The 21761-nt window shown below is 34.9% G+C and overlaps 1 pseudogene; it reads right to left on the bottom strand.

Moving 5' to 3' along the window:
* Positions 1 to 2817: 2817 nt before the first annotated feature.
* Positions 2818 to 3453, bottom strand: LOC124104799 (small ribosomal subunit protein eS6-like; annotated as a pseudogene).
* Between the last annotated feature and the right edge of the window lie 18308 nt (positions 3454 to 21761).

Genomic DNA, 21761 nt, shown 5'->3' with positions numbered 1-21761 from the left:
TGTACCTTTGCCAGCAGTAAAAAAAAAATGATGTGATCAATGTAGCTTATAAAAATAGAGTTTTTTTTTTCTTTCTAAATCTGAAGAGATAATACATGGTTTCCTTCCTGGTTATTCAGATTCAGATAGATAAAAATATCTTTAAAAAAAACTGTTCCTGGGAGGCAAGGAAATATTTCTATTCAGCACTGTGAAGGAAGATCTATAGGTAAGTAAGTGGAAATGTACCAGATCAAGTTATATTGCCATTAGCAAATAATAGCAGTGTTAGCTGTTTGGTTCTGACCATGTTGTTCAGTATATTATTGTCTTGTGTTATTTAAAGTAAGAATTCATATAGCACAGTGAAAATTTGGGCTGAAATGGGAAGTGTGTTTCTTCTGCACTGAGACTGAAGACAGTTTGGAAACTTGAGCAGTGCAGCTGTGAAATAAAGGTGGCCATGGGTCTACTAACAGCAATGGCACATGGATTGTATTTAGGAAGTACATCCACTGGCTGGTGCATTTTACAAAGCAAAAGAAACTGAGATGAAGACAACCAGCAGAAAGGAGGTAAAAATAGGAATTATGTGCAAATCATTGGAATAGCCATAAATGAAAGCTTTCTGGTGATTTTCTTCATGTGAGTGGGCACTATTTCAGTTACAGGGATCTTAAAAATTCTTCTCATTATCCACAAAAGTGTCTCAGTCGTCCCTTGGTATTTTTCCCACAGGTTTCTTTCCTATCTTAACTTTCTTCTTTCCTTTTTTTTTCTTGTTCCCTTTTACAACTCTTCTTATTATCCTCCTTTTATGAAAGCACTGCCTAGGTACTGAAGGGATATAACAAATGATATGGTAGCTTATGTTCAAGACTTCCTCAATGAAGAGTAAAGAGAAAATGCACGATAATAGTAGAGTAGAGGCATGGTAAGAGTTAAGAGGCTGACATTATAATGTGGCTTCAAGCACATGGCAGATGAGCAGTCTTAGCCTTCTAGCTCCCATCTTTCACCAAGGAGGCTTCACCTTTTATTACCTTCGCCTTAGTCTCCTAAGGCTACTTCTTCATCTTCTTTAAAAGTCCATGTGTCCCTCAGCTGTCAGAAATCTCATTATATTTCTCACTAGCTTAATACCTCCCATTTCAATCTCTATCATTTAATTAATTAATTAATTCAATCATTCAGATATCTGCCCAGTGATGAATGTAACACTCTTTGCTACCTGTAGAGGGAAGGAAAAAAAAAAAATCCTCAACATGGAAAATAAACCTAATCATCCCTAGCCCATCCTGGTTTTTGTCTTTACCTCTTCTTCTCTTTGATTCCTTATTCAGTCTATAAGAACTCACTCAAATTGATTTTCCTTGCTGAAGTTTTTTCTGACTTTTGATTTACCTTGGAAAAATGAAGTGCTTTTTGCTCTTAAAGATATTAAAAAGGAATTGTGTGCTTCTATGAAAGCCCACACTTGTCCTCAGTATAATGTAGTTTTTTTTTCAAATTTTTTTAGTTGTAAATGGACACAGCACCTTTATATTATTTATTTATTTTTATGTGGTGCTGAGGATCGAACCCAGTACCTCACATGTGCCAGGCAAGTGCTGTACCACTGAGCCACAACCCCAGCCTAATGTAGTTATTTTGATTTGTTTTTCAAAAAATATTTTCATCCTAAAGTGAATATATGCTTCTTGTAACATTTTTGGAAAATGCAGAAAAGTTGAATAAAAGATTTAATAATATTTAATAGTATTAATAATAAAATTAAAATAATACTATTAATGGTTAGTATTTAGATGCATTTTCTTCTGAAAACTTTCTATGTATAAATTTTATGATTTATAGTATAAAGTAAAAAAGTCACTATTACATTTATTTGATAATTTTAGTGTGTATTTCTTTTCTAAGGCTTATTTCTTTATTTTTATTTTTAAATTCTCTTTTTTTGTAATAGTGTTTATGCAGAGCTGAAATTTATTTTGGATCTAAATTGATTGTACTCTCCAGGAATTAAAAAATAATCCTTGAAATATACACTAAGATTTTCTTTGTTGTCTAGATATAATCAATCCCACATTCTTTAATGGATTGCTTGGAATTTCACATAAACTCCGCAGGACAGGTATTTTCATGTGTGTTTATAGATGGGAAACCTGCAATCCTGAGAAGTTACATCACACCTCGTAGATCAGACAAGTCATAATGGTAGAATGGGGCTAAAACATTCTACTAAAGTCGGTATCTATAGTGTATGGTTCACTAGAAGCCTGAATATAGGAGTAGTTTTCTTTTTAATTTCTTTTCAAAACTGTACTTTCGATTCTTGCCTGATGGTTCTTTTTGATCAACATTAGAGAGAGCTTGTTAAATTTTAAAAAATACAGACCAACTCTGATTGGATAATTTATGATATGCATACAGGAATTAATTTGGGAAGTACAGATTGTCTTTTATATATTTCATTACATGTTTCATGGTTTTATTTATTTAGGCCCAACATATTTCATTAATTGCTTTGGCCTGAATGTGTCCTTCCAAAATTTATATCTTGAAATTTAAACCTTTAAGGTGAGAGTAAGTATTTGGAGGTGGTCTTTGGGGAGATGATTAGGTCAGGAAGGTGGGGCCCTCATTCATGGGATTAGTGTCCTTATAAAAGAAGCCACAGAAACCTGCTTACCCTTCCTCTATTTGAGGACACAGCAGGAAGGTGGTGTCTATGAACCAAGAAATGTGCCCTCACCAGACCCTGAATCCCTTCAGAACTGTGAGAAATACATTATTGTTTTTTTTGAAGGCCTGATTTTATTTATTTGTTACTCTTGATTCTTATTTTTGACTGGATTCAGAAGCTCTCAGAGAAGACAGCCCGAGTCTTTTGGTGATTTGTCCCTGGCGTTTTTCTCTGGCTTCTTTCATTCTCTTGGCTGAAAGTTTGGCACTTGTGTTGTGGGACACCTGGAGTAACAAGATGCTGAATCTTTGGTGCTTTGATCCTGGGATTTTAACCTTCCTTGTTCAAGGGTTTTTCTGACAACATATTGATAAACAGCATTTTCCTTAGAGAGAAAAGTTTGTGAATTCTACTAGCTCTCCTGGGTCCCAGTCTATGAGTCACAGTAAGTCCAGGAATATCCTTTTTATTTTTTTTTAACACTAAGATGAGAATGCTCAGATTGGTATCCACAATGTAACTTTGAACAGATTTGTGCTTTCTCTCTCCAGTTCGATTAGGTCTATAACAGGAATGTCTCTTAGTAGCAGGCCAGCATCCCCAAGGGACAAGACATCCTGCTTCATGGTGAAATCTCATCAGACCACATAACCCTTCCACTCCTTGTCCACAGCACCAGCAGCAACTCCTGTGGCCATGCACTTCTCATAAAAAGTACGAAGTCTGCATTCATCGTCCACTTCAATTAGTTTCTGGCAGCCAGTGGCTGCGAAGGAGATAGTCAACTTCATCTTGGTACAACTGATTGCCCACAAGGAACCATAAAAAAAAAGACCATATTTTTATTGTTTATGGTATTTTGTCATAGCAAAATGGACCAGAACATGATTTTTTTTTGTTTGTCACTGCAAAGAATATGTTTTTTTACTCTACCTTCTAATTAGTTACTGTTTACCAATGAGATGACATTAACTTTTAAAATACTTCGGTATATGTGCTGAAATTTTAAGGATCAAGATTTCGGTGCCTGTAGCTTTCTCTCACAATTTTTAGTGAGAGAGATAGAAATAGATATTTGGACAAAATGTGAGAAAAAGCAAATGTGGCCAAATCCTAAAAATTGATGAATCTTGGTTAAAAATTGTAGGTATTCATTGTACTACTAGCTCTCCTGGGTCCCAGTACTACTCTTCTAACACTTTTGTAGATGTAAAACTTTCCAAAATAAACAACTGAAAGAATGATCTTGTATTTGGTCATTTTATTGAGCTCTCTTATGGAGCCTAAAATTGTTATATCAATTTGTGTGGTAAGGTTCTAGGTATAGAGTATCAATTGTAAATTATCATAATCCTGTCTTATCTTTACTAATATAAAGTAACATCTCCTATTATTGCTTCACATCTTTTTTTATATTAGCCAAAATTTGAAGAACAATATTAAATAAAAGCACCAGATATGATTTTGGTGCTGTTCTTGCCATGTTTAATTGACATATATCTAAATTTAGTTTCGCTTTCAGATATAAGATTACCTGTCTTGTACTGGAGTTGTGGCTCAGTGGCAGAGCACTTGTCTTACACATGTGAGGCACTGGATTCAATCCTCAGCACCACATAAAATTAAATAAACAAAATAAAGATATTGTATAATTGTATAACTAAAAAAGTATTTAAGAAAAAAATTATCTATCATATCTCTTTATTATTATTATTATTATTATTTATTTTGTTAAGGAACTTTTCTACTTTTGGTTCTGATAAGTTTCCTTCAGTATGACTGATGAATTTTATCAAACATTTTTTTGGGTATTATTAATTATTAATATTATAATAATTTTTTTAGTAGTTCTCTTATCAGAAACTAGCAAATGGTCCTAAATTTCAGGTACATGGTAAATGAACAATCAACCTTTATTTAAAAAAAATGAAGAGGCAAGGTAAAACAAGTAGAGATATGTTATAATGAAAAAAAAACATGATAAAAAATGATATACATTTTTCAGTCTTGGTCCTGCCATGGATTTGATTTAAGAGGGAGTCCTTGATTAGAATTCTGAATCTTGCTTGCCATCAATTACACTGAAGTTTGGAGTTGATTTTTCCTTTTGATCCTGTGCTAAGAAATAAAGATCTAGATTTTTCTCAGAGCATAGACAAGGGCTGCAGATCAATCTTGCTGTTCCTATAAGAGTATGTTAATATTTCATATGTCGTAACCCTAAAAGTTACTTCTGGGGTTCTTAAGAGGAACTCATTATCATTGTATTCTGGATAACATTCATGGTTTTGGGAGAAGCAACTAAAGACTCATATGCAACATCATGTGAGATTGATGCTATTTGTTGTGATCACAGTGATAATGGGAATATTTATGTCTTCCATAAAAATATTAAACAATGTCTTACAGTACCTTTTCTACAGCTTTTGTCTTCTTCATGAAGACCTTCAGCTATGGGGAATTGAAAGGCAGCAGAGTGAACAAGAAAGAGCTCGAACATGAAAGCTGGATACTTCTTCATAGTTCGCATGAATAATTTGAAGAAAGATTTAAGCAAACACATCATGTTTGTAGAAGTTGTAGAACTATGAGAAACATAATGAAACATCTGATCAATATGGGGCAAAGTGAACACAACATTTAACATTCACACATGCACACTCTATATTCCAACTAGTAAGCTATGTACATACATAACCTTGCAGTTTGGTTTACAGTATCAATTGGAAGTATGTATACCAAGGATATTTATTTTTCTAAAAAAATTACTGAAAACAGAAAATCTTTGTGAACAAACATGTTTTTCTATTTTATAATTGTGAAATGTTTAAAATAAATGTCCAAATGAGGGGATTAATTATCATAATTTTACCATAGTCACTTCATGAAACATTACACATTAATCAAAGTGAATCTTATAAGAGAATTTCCAACAACCTGGTAAAATGCTTGTGTATTAATGCCCAAAACTCAGAATACAAATTGGATGATCTTTTTTTTTTTTTCTTTAGAGACAGGGTCACATGGAGTTATTTAATACCTTGATCTTGCTGAGTCTGGCTTTGAACTGGTGATACTCCTCTCAGCCTCCCAAGCCATTGGGATTATGGGCCACCATGCCCAGTTTGGATGATCTTAATCTACATAAAAAAATTAAAATGCTATGCAAAAACATTTGATAGATACATACCAAAATACTATCTATGTTTTTCCTACATGCTCTGTCTTAGTTATACTATTTTGGTTTCAACTCAAATGCTGAATATGTATTTTAAAATAATTATCTCAATATTATTAAATAAGTTGCAGAAGTAGTAGATTGAGAATGCCTAGCTTGAAAGCAATTAATGCTGATGGCTACTAATAGTCAAGATTCATTGACTGTCCTGCACTTTTCATACTTTACCTCAATCCTTACAACTGACTTTAATTCACTCAAGTCTCACAGCACCTATATGCAATATGTATCATCATTTCCATTTTAAAATTCAAACTTAAAGAGCACATTTTTAGTATATGGTAGAAATCATGCTCTGAGAAGTTAAACATGAGCCCATGGTGAAGTCAATAATAATATCACAAGTTATGGTAAGGAGAAAACATATGCAAAGTTCTTGCCTCAGTATTAACAGGTTGAAAGCTTTTGTGATTGTATCTATTTGTGGGTGTGCATGCTTGTGCTGGTAGTGAAGGCAGCAAGGTCGTCTTCCAATATTTAAAGTTCAGTCCTGTGAAAAAGAAAGAACATTCTGGTGGTTTCAAAAGACTGAACTAGGACAAATATGGTGGCAATTACTGAATATAAATTTCTATTAAATATACAATTCCTAAGATATTGGCTTATTAGCTCTTTATCCCTAGAAATGCTGAAACAGAGCTTAAGTGGTAATGTATCAGAAGTATTTTATAAGGGAGATTAATGTTGAATGAGGATTTTTATGAGATCTTCTATTTATTTAAAGCCCTGAAGTTCTTTTTATCATCAGGTTTCCATAATTCACTTATATTTTATCTTCTCTAACTCTTAATTTTTTTGCCATGATCTTCATACATGTATCATATTAAAAAACACATCTTGTCCTCTATTGCTCTATTTTCAGCATAGACACTTGCTATTAGAAAGGAATGATTGTTTGGGGCTGCATTTGCGGCTCAGTGGTAGAGTGCTTGCCCTGTGTGAGGCACTGGATTCCATCTTCAGCACCACATAAAAATAAATAAGTAAAATAAAAGTATTGTGTCCATCTACGACCAAAAAAAAAATGTTCTTTTCACCTTCACAGCTAGAAACTTTTTAACATTATTGCAGTCTGGGTTTCAAGGGCCCATTAGAAATAAATTTGAGTTTTGGATGAACCTGATAGAATGGATGCTGTCCAAAGAAATCAGATATGATCTCCTCTCTATGAGATGGGGCAGGTGGTGTCTCAGAGGCTTGGTCTGGGCAGCGATTTGGAATTTGGAGCCAAAGAAGGCAGAGGCAATTAGCAGAAGCAAATCTTAGGGGTGTCCAAGGTCAGTACACAAGGTAAACAATCTGGGAACATTTGCCAAAACCAAATGGAACAAAACAAGGAGGGTGAATCAATTCTCAAATCCAAGAGTGTAGAAAACAAGAGCAGATGATTTCTGGAATGAGTTAGAGCAATGAAATGAAGGCAAGAGTGGAAGAATTCCCTAATTCAGATTTTAGGTTATGCCATATCCACAGCATCAGAGTGTGGTAGTAACTGGGAAGGCAGATGTCTGCATGCACACGGGATGCTGGGCAACATTAAATTATTAAAAATACTTAATAAAAGCATCTTGTGAGCAAAGCACTTTGTTAACTACAATGAAAAATATAAAAAAGAAATAAGCATGGATCCTATTCTCAAAGAACTTACTTTCAAGGGCTTGGGAATGTAGCTCAGTGTTATGATGCTTGTCTAGCATGATCAAGACCTTAGGTTCAATACCTAGCTCTAAGAAAAAAAAAAGAGCTTACTTTTTAATAAAGTGGAAATATAGGAATAGAAATACAATAAAAGTGCAAAATATATGCAATTATTAATAAATTAAGTAATAGAATAAAATTGACTTATTTATGACCTGGTTAGATAAATATTAAAGTTGGCAAATAGAGGAAGAATAAAAATAACATGGAAAATATGTTCCAAAAGTTTCCAAAATACATTATGCCATTAAAAAAACTTTATAGTTTAGTACAATTCTACTATCAAACATAATTTATCATAATACATAAAAGTTCATGAACTTTAGTATTAAGAGGACCCTTGCAATCATCCTATTCATGCCTTCTGCTTTACAGATGTTTTGTTAAACATTTATATCCTTATTAAATTGCACCTGGGTGAGTTTGATAAATCTGATGTTGTTCAATAGTTGAAAGCATTAAGGCTGATATACTTGTTCAAACTGATGCATGAAAATTTATACACCTCCAAAGCTATGAGGTGGTTGGTTGATGTACACACTAACACTATGTGAAAATGTGTTTTCTAGAGCATATTTTTGTTCTGGTGTATCCTCAGAATGTTTTCCTTTCTGATTTAAAAATGTTTTCCTTTCTGATTTCTACAAAATGATCCTGAAGCTTGAAGTTATATATGATATCAGCTACATTTCCCTTTTGGTGTCATTGAGGAAGCTCAAAATATAAAGTAGGACTTATGGATGCTCAGTGATTTTTATTGATGATATGTAAACCTATTTATAATATTTAAAAAAAGAACTTAGAGGACAAATAACACCATTCTGCCTGGGTTTATGGAATGAAATTCAGACACGGAAAGGTCAGAGGATGTCAGTGATAGAAATACCAAAAGTAAATAAATAAAATAGAAAAACCGAAGCCAAACTAAAACCAAACCAAACCACATCTGTGAGTTAAACACAAGTTTTTTTCAACTATGAGATATTTCCTAATAAGTATGATATTTATAAAGTCCAGTAAAGTTTTAAATTTGTGTATCTTTTATTTATTATATAAATAACTATTTGCAGTTTCAGCAAGATGTTAAAGGAAAAAGGATTATTACTATTATGGGTATAGCTACCAATTTGAAATAACATTGGGATTAGAGTTGTATTTTTATTCCAGTAATTTTCTTAGACAAAACTTCAATATTCAAAAACATATGGTGTTTACATTTTAACCCACAGGCTATTTTTCCAAAATGACTTCACTGATGGGCAATCACAGGATTTTCAATTCATAATTTTACTTCCTTTATCTCTTTTTTATTCTTAACCCTTTGCTACTATCACATTATTTGTTCATCAAGATAAGTAAAAAATTTATTATGTTGTTAGAATAGTAAAAGTTGTATGTGTTCTTTAATGTTGTAAAGAAGAAACGAGTAAATTTTTTACTTATATATGTAAATGCATAAATGTATATGTGAGTATTAAGTATATGTGTACAATATTTATTCTATCTAGCAAGAGATACTTGTCCAAAGATATGGAAACAATTTTATTTAGTGTAAAAAGTTTAGCAAAGACTGGGGATATAGCTCAGTGGCAGAGTACTTTTCTAGCAAGCAGGGGGCCCTGGGTTCAATCCCCAGAACTGGAGAGGAAAAAAAAATGGCCTAGTACAGTTTAGCCATGACAATCACTCAAAACATAAGCAGTTTCATTAATATAGTAAAATCTATATGTCACAAACTTTGAGCAATAGAATAGCTACAATATCAATCTCAAATCTAGAGCATTCTAATCATTCTACACTGTATATGAAATCATTGCTTTGTTGATGGTTGGAAATTAGTAATATCTAGCTATACTTCTGTGGGCCCATACTACAGCTCAAAATCTTGAAGTATGCCTACACCAATTTTTATAATTCTGCACAATGAACATTGTTAGAAATCAAATCACACAGAAATAAAGCCATTTGTTTCTCATGACATAGATATGAAGTGTTGGATCAAAATTTGAACCTGGCTTCAAACATCAAGAAGCCTGGGATTGACAAGCTTGTGATAAACTGTGCTGGTGGTCTTCAAAAAGGAGTTTGGCTGAGTTCTACTAAACCACCACTGATGATTAGAGAGCCACCTAACCTATTAATGATTAGAAGGTTGGCAGATCATGTACATTTGTAAGGGTATGCTCATTCAAATCGCCATCAAAGTAATAGAATATAGTTATTAAGAACAGCAATTCTGGAGTCATTCAAGCTTAAACTGGGGCTCAGATCAATTTACAATAGAATTACATGATTATGGGCAAGTTACTTACCCTCAGTAAGTTTCAATATTCTCTTTAGAAAAATGGGTCTAACCTAACAAGTCTGTATGTTAGGCCTATAGCCTAATAAGTATGAGTATTGACATTTGTTGAGACAATGCATGTGAAGTCTGCTGTAAATATTTCTTGGTGTATATATAACACTTAGAGGTATATTGTTAATTATTATAGTAAACTGTAAAAGTTACAATATTCACTTATAAAGTCATTTATTTTATTGTAATACAAAAGATTGTTCATCTGAAATATTCTGAAGTGATACAGGATATACCACCAAATTGTCATCAATGATAATAGAATAAGAATGTTCAGGGTTGGGATGCCATAAATATAAGCAATAGGCCATGGTTCACAATGCATATTTTGTGCTCTATTCACATGATAGAAAGAATAGACTGCTGCTTGTAGTAGGTATTTCTGGTCACCTGGCATACACACTGGAAGACTTATTGATATTCAAAGACATTTGAAGAGAAATTAATACTTAATGAAAGTATCCATATTAAGCATTTACAGTATTCTTCCTTTTTCCAACTAGAAACGTGAATTTCAGATAGGGTGAACAGCTTGCCTAATATTCTGTAGGTGGCAGAGCCAGGATTCACCCTCAGGTTTATGCTGTCTCCATGACATTGGCTATGTAGTGCAACAATTGGAAAGGTTCAAGAAGCCAGGGTGGGTCTAGTCCTGCTCTACCACTTACGTGCCATGTGACGCTGGCCAAGTCCTTTTACTTCCCTGCGCTTCAGTTTCCTTTCTTTAAAAAAGAAAGGTTAAATTGACAGTGCTATTTTAATCTTTTGTCAGCTGTTGACTTTTTAAGTGTACTCTTATATTTTTGGTGAAGGCTTTCAATGCAGTCTAGGACAGTTTCCAGAAGAATGTTTAGTCTTGGTAGTCAAGCATTGTGATTTAACCCTCAAAGGCCCTTCAATCAGAATGGTAAAAGAGATGATTTTGGCCTTCTTTTTTTGCATTTCAAGTAACATACTTGAAGTCAACTGCTGGCCTTTTGGAGGATTTGGGCCTAAGATGAGGTCCACTATAAAAAAAAATAGGTAAAAATTGTGCAGTCCTAGAAGAATCAGTGTTGCCTGTTCAGTGATCTTGCTGCCCTGGGCTATTCCTCCCAGTGCCTCATGACTACTACTGAACTGGCCATCATTGAACTTGGTGTGGAAAATCCTGGAGCAGGTGATCCCTTGGGTCCAACCAATTCAAATGCTATCATTTTGTGGGACTCCTATTATTCTCCTAAATTCTTAGAATTTGTCCTTGCTAATCACAAGAAACTTGCAAAGAGATGGTGGGTGGATAAATGTCTTCAAAATGGCACTTTCAGATTTTCTTATATATAAATTATAATTTTTGATTAAAAATTAGGTGGAATCTTTTCTACTTCTAAGCTATTTCCTTAGAGAATACAATTAAGATGTCTAGGCCTCTTCTGGAAAAAAAAAGCTAACTTTTTAATAAAAAATGAGGCTAGACAGTTTTCTTTCAGTTCTAAAATGTATGATTTTAAAATTCTACAGGATATCCAATTTTAAAGTTTTAATACACTTTTAACCATCAAGTCTGCTTTCATTGTAGAAAATTTAGAAATTACCTGCAATTTTGAAGAAAATAAAAATCAAATATTTTCCTTCCATTCCTAGGGATCTATGGTAGCTATAAGATCTATTGTAGCTATAAGTCAGCACACAAACACATACATACGTGAATATATACTTTTAACATTAGGATCATATTTATAAGTAGCTTTGTATAGTTTCTTTTAAAAAATTTTTGTTCAATTTAGATATGCATGATAGTAGAGTGTATTTTCGCATATTATACGTACCTGGAGTATAAGTTCTTCTAATTAGAATCCTATTCTTGTGGTTGTACCTGATGTGGAGTTACCCTGATTATATATTCAAATACCAGCATAGGAAAGTTAAGTCTGATTAATTCAACTGTCCTTAGTCCCCTCTCCCCTCCCTTCCCTTCTTTCTCCTTTGTTTATTCAAATGAACTTCTATTCTTCTCCACTCTCTCCTCTGTTGTGGGTTAGCATCCACACATGAGAGGACACTTGGTTTTTGGATTTTGGGGACTGGCTTATTTCACTTAGCATGATATTCTAAAATATAACATTATTTCACAGTATTTTCCAATATTAATGACTATTTTAATTTTTTTCCTGCTTTTGGACACTGTTCTTATGTAACATCACTATATGAAAAGGTTACAGAAATCTTTGCTTGAATCTCAGATTTAGTATAAATTCCTAGACACAGAATGACTGGTTCCCAGGGAAGAAAAACTTTAAGTCTCTCAATATATTTTTTCTTTGAGAAAATCAGCAAGTTCCAACTAGAAGCACATAAGAGTGACTTGTTTTCTTCTTCCTCTTTCTCCTCTTTCTTACTTTTTTTCCTGCCCCCCCCCCAACATTTTAGTAGCAGTAAAGAAGGTTAAAAAGTGAAGCTTGTAATTAACTGGGTTGTGGAAGCCATGCCCCATATTTTCAAGAACTCTATTCTGTAACACTCACTGTGAACACTGCTCAGAGTTGACTTAGCTTTGTCTTTGCTACTGATGTGGGCCACAATTAAGATTTAGTGTTATTTCCTGGAAAGGACCCAATTAGGTTACACATCATAAAACCATTGTGAATTGGTAGAATCATGGGAAAGATTTTTTTATTCACATAGTTTTGTTTATTCTAGGCATTCTTTATTCTACATTCCTGAGCAGTCACCTAAGACTGACTTGACATGTGTACTTCATGACACAGAGGAAAGAGAAAGAGAAATGGAAGTATGACACTGCTTTTGGCAAAAGGACAAAAAAATAGTATTTCAATAGCAGGTGGCTGAACATAAACTACACCTATGGAGTTAAAAAATTTCCTCCACTCTTTAGAAAAAATACTGATATCTCATTTGGATGTTTTCTTTTTTATTGCAGTATTATGCGAGGAAAGTGGTACTTAAAAAGCCATAATCCATTGCTGAAGGCATTAGTTTCCTTTTACAGTTCAGGTGCAAATGCAATATGCTATGAAAGACAAGTTACATTCTTTAATGTTTCTTCTAATAAACAGGGTGAAATTGTGGTCCACGTGAAGTTTGAATCCTAGAAATTTTCAGCTAGAAACTGCCGTGAAGATAGAGATTGAAAAACCACAGCAGGAACTCAAAACCCAGCGGACACAGTCCATTATTAAAGGAGATACTTTCTTACATGAGAATAAACTTACTAAATGATCCTCTCCTTTCAGTTAGGTATTTAGGGAACAGTTTAAGTGCATGAAAAAAATGTTTTGTGGTATCAGAAAGCATCTGAATGTTTTGGGTGAGAAATTTAATAGCCACCTTTTCAGAGACGCTCAGGGATTTTCAGCAATTGGGTTAGAAACCTGTAGGCGCATGTCGTGTGGTTAGGCATGCTTTGCAGGCCCCAAGTACTACCCTCTAAACCTCAGTATTTTGTTTCTCCACCCTCCTTCCCTCTGTCTGCACTGTTTATGTATGTGGGAGAAGGCCTGTTGAGTGTGGCTGATCTCTCCCAGCTGTGGCCTCTCCATTCACCCTAATTTCTTTCTCCATAGCTCATTTGGACCCAAGCAGTGGTGAAATTGCTGACTGGCGAGTGTGTCCTGCCACAAAAGCCATAGGCAAGATGTGACCACAACCAAAAGAGCATGCAGGATGGAAAACACCATCTGGACCATGCAATTTAAATAGCATAAACTTCTCTTTTTTCATTTAAGAAAAATCAGCCATGCAGCCTTTTGTTGCTTTCTGCTGTGGCCAGAAACCACTTAGGTTGCAATCCTGTTAGTGAAAGAAAAAGTCCAAAGGGACTCTAGAATATGCACTGCCCGCTTTTCAAGTTTTATGCAGAGATTCCCACCCCCCTACATTTTTGTGGACTTTTATCCTGCTCGAAGCATAGAAAGTAGCTTCCAACTGTACATCTGTCATTGATCACCCTGAGAGGGCTCACTCCATGGAGATTTGTTTTCCAGTTGTTGGTAGACAAGAAGAGTTTGCTTTCTGTTTAGATACGACCCCAAATCCAAAACTGAGCAGGGAGTTTCAGATAGTACATGTTCATACATGGTTCAGGAAAAAAAAAAAGAAAACTTTTTCTGATTCTTCACCAAATTTAGTCATTTTGGGGGGCTTTTGTTCTGCAGCAAATATCCACTGAGTTATACTGGTATATTTTGATAGTAATGTTTTATAGTGAATGAATGATTTTGTTGGTTTTATTTTAATCAAGACCTACTCTCTTGCCAAGAGGGTGATTAAAGAATGATTTTCTCTAGTGATCTGGATTTATCACAAAGAGCATTCGTCTTGCCAAGGGAGATCAGAGAAATATTGCCATATAGTAAGCATGATACTGAACTGAGTCAGAGACCCAGCTCATGTCACTAACTAGTTGTGTAAACCTAAGCTTAATTCATCTAATCTTGTCTGCCTCAGCATCTTTATCCTGGATAGGGAGACAGAGATCCTCTCCTTTTTTGCAAACCCCATAATCTTATGTCTGAACCTTCTGTACCAAGTTGGGGAAGAAAGCAAAAGCTACTACCATTTAATGACATCTCCTAAATACCAGAACATAGAAAAATATGTGAAATGATCTACATTTATTGCTCTTTGCCACCATTAAAAGGAGCAGGTACTATTACTATGTCCATTTCTTTCTTCTTTTTTTTTTTTAGAGAGAGAGAGAGAGAGAGAGAGAGAGAGAGAGAGAGAGAGAGAGAGAGAGAGAGAGAGAGAGAGAGAGAGAGAGAATGTTTTAATATTTATTTTTTAGTTTTCGGCCGACACAACATCTTTGTTTTTGTATGTGGTGCTGAGGATCGAACCTGGGCCGCACGCATGCCAGGCCAGTGTGCTACCGCTTGACCCACATCCCCAGTCCCATATGTCCATTTCTTAAGTGATAAAATTGAGAACTAGTACCTTTAAGGAATTTCCTAAAGCCACACTTTTTCTTAAAGGCAGCATTGAAGTAAAAGCCCAGGTCTCCCTGATACCAAAGCCTGTCCTCTTCAAAATTGTTGAGCACTTATTATGACTGCAAAGATTCTCCTATATCAGTCCATTGCATCTTCAAAATAACTGTCAGATTGGTATCACTGTTTCTTTTATGAAAATACAGGAATTTTAGTTTGGGAATTTGAGAAACCTACCAAGAGTGGCATGAGAGACCTAGGACAGCAGAGCTGATTCATTCCTATTTTAGTCTAATTCTGGAAGCCCAGCTTTCTAATACCAGTCATTTGTATGGTATAATCTACTGGTAGATACCTAGGTGGCATTTTGTGAATTTTGAAATTTGATATTTGACATTCAGTTGGAAGGATCAAATTCATATTTCCAAAATTAGATAAGATCAAGCAAAACCTTGTTTTCATAATCTCTGGATATAGACCATACCGGCTAGACAAGGCAATAGGACAAGTTTAGGTGAGTCATCAGATGCCACACAATACCTAAGGAAGTCAGGAGTGGCTAGTTGTGGAGGGTGGTGTCACTAAGCTCAGATCCATGCTGTTCTTTTTTATTAAAAGGCCTTTTAAAAGTGAAATAATTTAAGAGCACAGAAGTTCTCTTTGGAAGAGATAAGTAGATGCTATCTTAAAATCAGGAGAATATTACAGAATATCTGATTTATGATTTTAAAAAATCTTAACATCACATTATTTGTTCATGTTTTTTTTTGGAGTTGAGGGTTGAATCCAGGATCTTACATATGCTAGGCAAGTGCTCTGCAACTGAGCCACCCTCTAGCCTTCCCAACACATTTTAAAATAAAGGCAAGACTATAAATAAACTGTATATTGAAATCTTATCAATTAAAACCTATCATAAAGAAAGTTTGCAGGAGTGGACATAATCAATTAGTATTAATCCAAACACGGTTAGCTGGCCAATAAGTAAAGTAGTACTCATCTAATACTGTTAATGGTGTCCAAGCCTGGTTTATCAGAATCACTTGGGAATCTTTTAAAAACTTCAAATTCCTGAAACTCCAACACAGTTATACTATGTAAATATCCCTAGAGAGTATGATAAGGACATATGCACTTTTTTTTTTTTAAAGCTTCCCAGATGGTTCTGATGTGTAACCAGGTTTTTGGGAGCCATTGAGCTGAGTTGGAGTCTGGTCTCTCAATAGTCCCTTGAAGGGAGTCTATGAAGAGGGATATCCCTGCTGTTTTCACTGTGTCTAGAAGGACTCTGAGGTCCTACAGAGGTATAAGGAGGAAAGCCACCTGGAAACTCATTTAGATGCTACTTTGTAACACTAAGGCCTCAGTCATGGAAAATCTCCGAAGTTTTTGTGATTATTTTTGGATTTGTGCAAGTGTAATTTTTTTCTTTTGAGTGAATACAGACATGAGGACAATTCAGTCAATGCTTTATATGTTCTGCAGTTAGAGAAGAACAGAAATAAACAAAACCTTGCTTTCATCCTGAAGGTATGTCAGACTCCTTTTGTGAAGAAACTTAGGTCAGAAAGCATTCCAAGAAAATTAAACCTTAGTTTTCATTAATTTCCTTGGGAAATATGTTTTAGAAATGTGTGCACCATATATCAGAATACTTTACTTCCTTTAAGTCATACCATGTACTTTGACATGCCCTCAATTTAACAAAATGCATTGATTCTAAAGGACAGCATTTCAGTATTGGTAATGTGCTTTAGATTTATAATGTTTTTTTTCCCATCGTGTATATATGCTTTAGGGTCCCCCCCCCAAGTTTTCTTTTAGCTGCAATTAAATAGGTTTGCATATGAGGTATTTATTTATTTATTTTTTGAAATGATGGAAAGGGCAAGAATTATATTTGGGTCAGCATGTGCAAAGGAGGAATAGAAATTTCCTGTGGATTATAAATGAATGAGCAGATTTAACAAAATGAAATGAGTGACCAGTATTGCAGATGTTCAGAGTTAAAACAGATTCTGGGAAAACCCTTAAATCAAAGATTGTAAGTTCTTTAAAATTTTCAAGTAACAATATACTTTATTTATAATGTTTTTTTTTCTCCCCTTTAGCTAGTTATGCTCAAGTTTTTCTTATCAGTTAAATTAGTCAGGGCAGGTAGATCCAAGAAAAAAATTCTCCCACCACTTTCCTTGTTGTGAATAATTTAGTCGATGTCAAGTTTTCTAATTGCTGTATATCCCAAGATCAGCATTTAATTTATGTGTGAGAAACACATACTACATTATTTCTTTTTTACAGCAAAGAGAAAATCAGAAGTCATGGGTCTCTTCCACTGATTTCAGAACAATTAACATACCTGTAGCACAGAACACTGCCAGAAGGGTGAGGGCTGATGACTGTGGGTCTGTGGCTTTCAGTCATTTAAATTTCATTAGGAAAAAGCACACGGGAAGGGACATGGAGAGCCAAACTGAAATTGTTATCTAAAATCATGTTATTGGAGAAAAAGACAGGGTAGACATCGAACTGTAAGTTGTGAATCATGTACAACTGATTCAAGTGCATTTCATACTTTCCATGAGGCCAATGATTTGGAATATCTTGGGTGGATTGCGCTCTGTTCCCAAAGCCCAAGTCTCCTCACACTTGGTTTGTGTGGCGACTCCCAGTGCTGCCCCTGGTGAGAAATACTGTATCAGTAGTCTGCTCCTGGTTTTCCAACTGGCCATAAGTACAGCACTGCAGGGCTCTGAGCTAGAAGAGAGCCTTTACTTTGTCCCGAGTGATTCTTTATTTTTCATTTCTGAGCAGTCACCTAAAGATGACTTCCACCTCTAGCTTGGATGGGGTAGGTATGTCCCTTTATATTTTAGTTCCATTTCCTGAGCTTAATCTAAGTGCTTTTTGATATGAGTTCCCATGCAAGCTAATTGACCTCACTGTGTTGTAGGTCCCATCTACATGTAATCACAAGTAGTATGTTTGAAAATGACACTGGTCGGTAAACTGTGTTAGAGAGCATGTTTGGCTAAGGAAAAATTCATCCGAGTTACCTGTACAATTCATTAGTTTATTTTCTGTTGTTGCAAATGATAATTTCATCCAGGGCAACATAGAAAAAGAACACTGTTACTACCTAATGAATGCTTATCAATCTTATAATAAATTTTTTTACTCTATAAAAGAACACTGAGGGTTGGGGTGGTGGCTCAGTGGTAGAGCACTTGCCTAGCACGTGTGAGGCACTAGGTTCAATTATCAGCACCACATATAAATGAATAAAATAAATGTCCATTGACAACTAAAAAATATTTTAAAAAAAGAACACTGAGTGAAATAATTTAGGATACTTGAATTCTCTGGGGCATATCTTCCCTATGTGTAGTGATTGGGATGCCCAAACACTATCTAATCAAACTTCAGCTACAAGTGAACAATCAGCACTTTCCAAACTTAACTCAGACCTTTTGGATGTGGTCAAAATCACTAATGACATAGCCATTAAGCTAATCTCTCTGTCAAATAAATAAGCCAATAAGCTTGTGAGAATGGCAACACCGACAAGGGTACAATCCATCAGACTTTGGGGTGAACGTCTATTACTGAGAAGCTCATTATATACATTATTATACACATTAAGAATTCTCTGGAATGCAGTTATAGCAGTGGTTCTTTAAGTTTTCTGGGAGTTGACAGTCCCAACAAAATAATTAAAATTTCATTTTTGCTTAAAAAAGCACATATGAGTTCAAACTATTACATTAATGGAAATAGATGTAGATGTTGAATAAGTTGCTCTTTAGAGAATTAAGTATTTATTTAAAGGAAAAAAAACTTAGATATGTCTCTCATAACCTTCCAGGAATTTAGGCAATTGGGGGGATGGGGGAGGCATTTCAAACGTCAATAATTCTGTCTTCATAAATTGATAATTCCACTCTCAGCTTGTTCAAGGGCATGTGTTCTTTTTTTTCTTTTTCTTTTTTTTTGCTTTTCTACAAGGCAAGGCCTGATGGAGTCACTATGCCTGTGTGTTTCATTATGTGTGACAAGAAGGGAGTCATGAATACCAACTGTGTGGCTAGCAGGAGGTGAATGAGTGTGGAAAGTGGCTCTTAAACTTAGTAATTAGAAAAAAAAATTAAGCATGAGAAAGACTATAGAAGTAAAGCTAGCACATGAAGGCTATTTGAGGTTTGTGAACAATTTAGAAATGATGAAACTTTGGGGAGTCCTATCTCTTGGAAACAAAAACAAGGCAAAGATTCAGGACCATATTTTCCACTTCCAACATTTTGATTTCCTTATTTTTCATGTAGCAAACTGTTATGGTTAATGCTTGGGTATTGGTATTAATATTTAAAGAAAAATGATAATTTTTCCTTTAAATATGTGATTTTAAAATATTTGGTGGGTGATTATGTATAATCTTATTATTCCAAGGGGCCATGTTTTGTTTTGTTTTGTTTTTTCACAACAGAATACATCTGTAATTGTTACCTAATGGGAAAATTGTATTTCCTTACCAGGACTTTGTTGTACAGATTTTCTGTTTGTAAGGACTCTGTTTTGTTAGATGAGGTTTTTATACAATGGCCTGATTGTTGGAGCAAATGTTCATTTCTTGAGTGACTGCCTCAAATTGGTATGAGAAAAACTTCTATAAATAGTGACCATATCTGAAAAGATATTCATTAAGATTACCAATATACTTAAAAGAAAGTAGGTGCTAAATTAATCTTCCAGCCCGAGTCTGCACATGCATGTCATGTGTCTATACACCACATCCATATAATACAAGGTAATATCCATGCCCTCTGTGTACTTGCAACATCAATGAATTTGCTTAGGAACAAAGGAAGTTTACAACAAATAATTTGTTCCTTTGTGTCCTGTATATGTGGAAATGTTCTTCAAGTCTGCCTTATTTTATATGAAAACATACCTAATTCTCCTTCCAAATGATCAGTTTCTCTTTTTCTTCCAAAAAATCCGAGAATAAAAAATCAGGCTGATTTAATCAGGGAGATTATTCAGGATTTTTTTGATAGGCCCAATGTAATTAAAAGAACCCTGAAACATGAAAATATGCAGAAGAGGAGGGCCGAAAGCTGTAAGGTGTGAAGAACCCTCCCCATCACTGCTGGCTTTGAAGATGGAAGGGGCCACGAGCCAGGAAAGTTGGGCAACTTTTGGAAGCGAAAAAAGACTAGGAAATGATTACTTGTTGTGTCCCTCAGAGCTTCCTGGAGAGAATGCCGTCCTGTTGACACATATTTTTAGCCCAGTTGAGACTCATTTTGCTCTTCTGATCTATAGAACATTAAGACAATAAATTTGTGTCATTTTATGCATAATTTGTGGTAGTTTGTTACAGCAAGAAAATAAATACAGGAGATATCAGACTTATACCCAGATCTGACTTTTCTGATTCATTTCTCTCTCAGATTTATGTGATTATGACTTAATTAAAGCAAGGACACTGGTGTTCGCCACAACCACTCTGACACTGGGCACATGTTCAGCATGGAGGCGCTTAGACTTGTTGACTCTGTGAACTTCACACAGTTCTTTCTGTGGCTACATGCTCTTAAGATTGGGCTACAAATTCAGTCACTTGGAAATCTGTTTGGTCAGTTTTACCTACACAAAATTGTAGAGACTAAATTAATTATCAAAAATATATCTTAAACAATTTGTTACAAATTTAGGAAGCTATGGCTGGCTCATTGGCTATTCTGATCAGCAAATTCCCATTTTATTGTTACCCATATAGACATAACAAATAAAGAGAGAGAGAGAAAGAGAGAGAGAGAGAGAAACGAGAAACTTCTCGGATTTGATAATTAATATCCTAACCCAGTTGACCTTAGTGGAAAAAGACTCAATTATGCAGTATTGGTTGAGAAATAGTTTTGCTGTCAAAAATCTTGTATTTGTTCTGATTGAATGTGATTCAGTGATCCCGGTGGGAGGGAAAAATCAGATAAAGTTGAGATTTGAGTGGGTTTGCATGACCAATAACCTTTCCAATTTAATAGACTAAATAGTGCTTAAGATATCAGCATTATCTAAAGCAGAATGAATTTATTTTGGAGCAATGATAGGATTCTCTGACTTCATGGTAAGGAAGACTGTTCTAGAATAGCATTTTGTCATCTGGATTCAGATGTACCACATGCACAGTGCAAAAAGCTGCTAGGACTAGCCCATGTTGCAGATGATAGTTCCACTTTGCTGTTTCTGCACTCTAGCATATCATATATCATCTCAGAGAGGTTATAGATTCCTTAAAGCACATTCATAAGCCTCCTAAGGTTAATAACCTATTGTTCTTTAAAACTTGTAGTACCAATGACTTGAACTTAGGTTCCTTAAGAGACTTCAGGACTCTGGTACTTTCATATTATAAGGGATGAATTAATATTAAATGTTAGCCAGTTTATGATCGTTTTAACCTCAGGTGAAGTCTGAATAATCATTTCTGTTTAAAGGCTGAGGTTTTATTTTATTTTGATTTAGTTTAGTTTTTTTTTTTTGTACAGAGAATAGGGGTGCACAGGGCCCTCTACCACTGAGCTACATCCAGCTCTTTTTACTTTTTATTTTGAGACAGGGTCTCCTAAGTTGCTGAGGCTGGCCTCGAACTTATGATCCTCCTGACCCACGCTCTCGAGTTGCTGGGATTGTAGGCATGCACTACTGTACTCAGCTAAAATTGAGGGTTTTAAATAAGCAGAAAGTTTGATAGAAAATGACTCATATGATTTAAACTTAAAGAAATCAGACAAAACTAAAAAAAGGGAAGCAGATTCTGAATTCCCTGACCAGATATCTGAGTGAAGTTTGAGAAAGGTAGGAAAGAAGTGGTCTTGA

The sequence above is a fragment of the Marmota monax genome, unplaced genomic scaffold (genome assembly GCF_021218885.2).
Source record: "Marmota monax isolate L192 unplaced genomic scaffold, Marmota_monax_Labrador192_F-V1.1 WCK01_AAM20220418_F8-fsc00001, whole genome shotgun sequence".
NCBI classification, from domain to species: domain Eukaryota; kingdom Metazoa; phylum Chordata; class Mammalia; order Rodentia; family Sciuridae; genus Marmota; species Marmota monax.
This window is presented reverse-complemented; position numbering and strand designations above follow the sequence as displayed.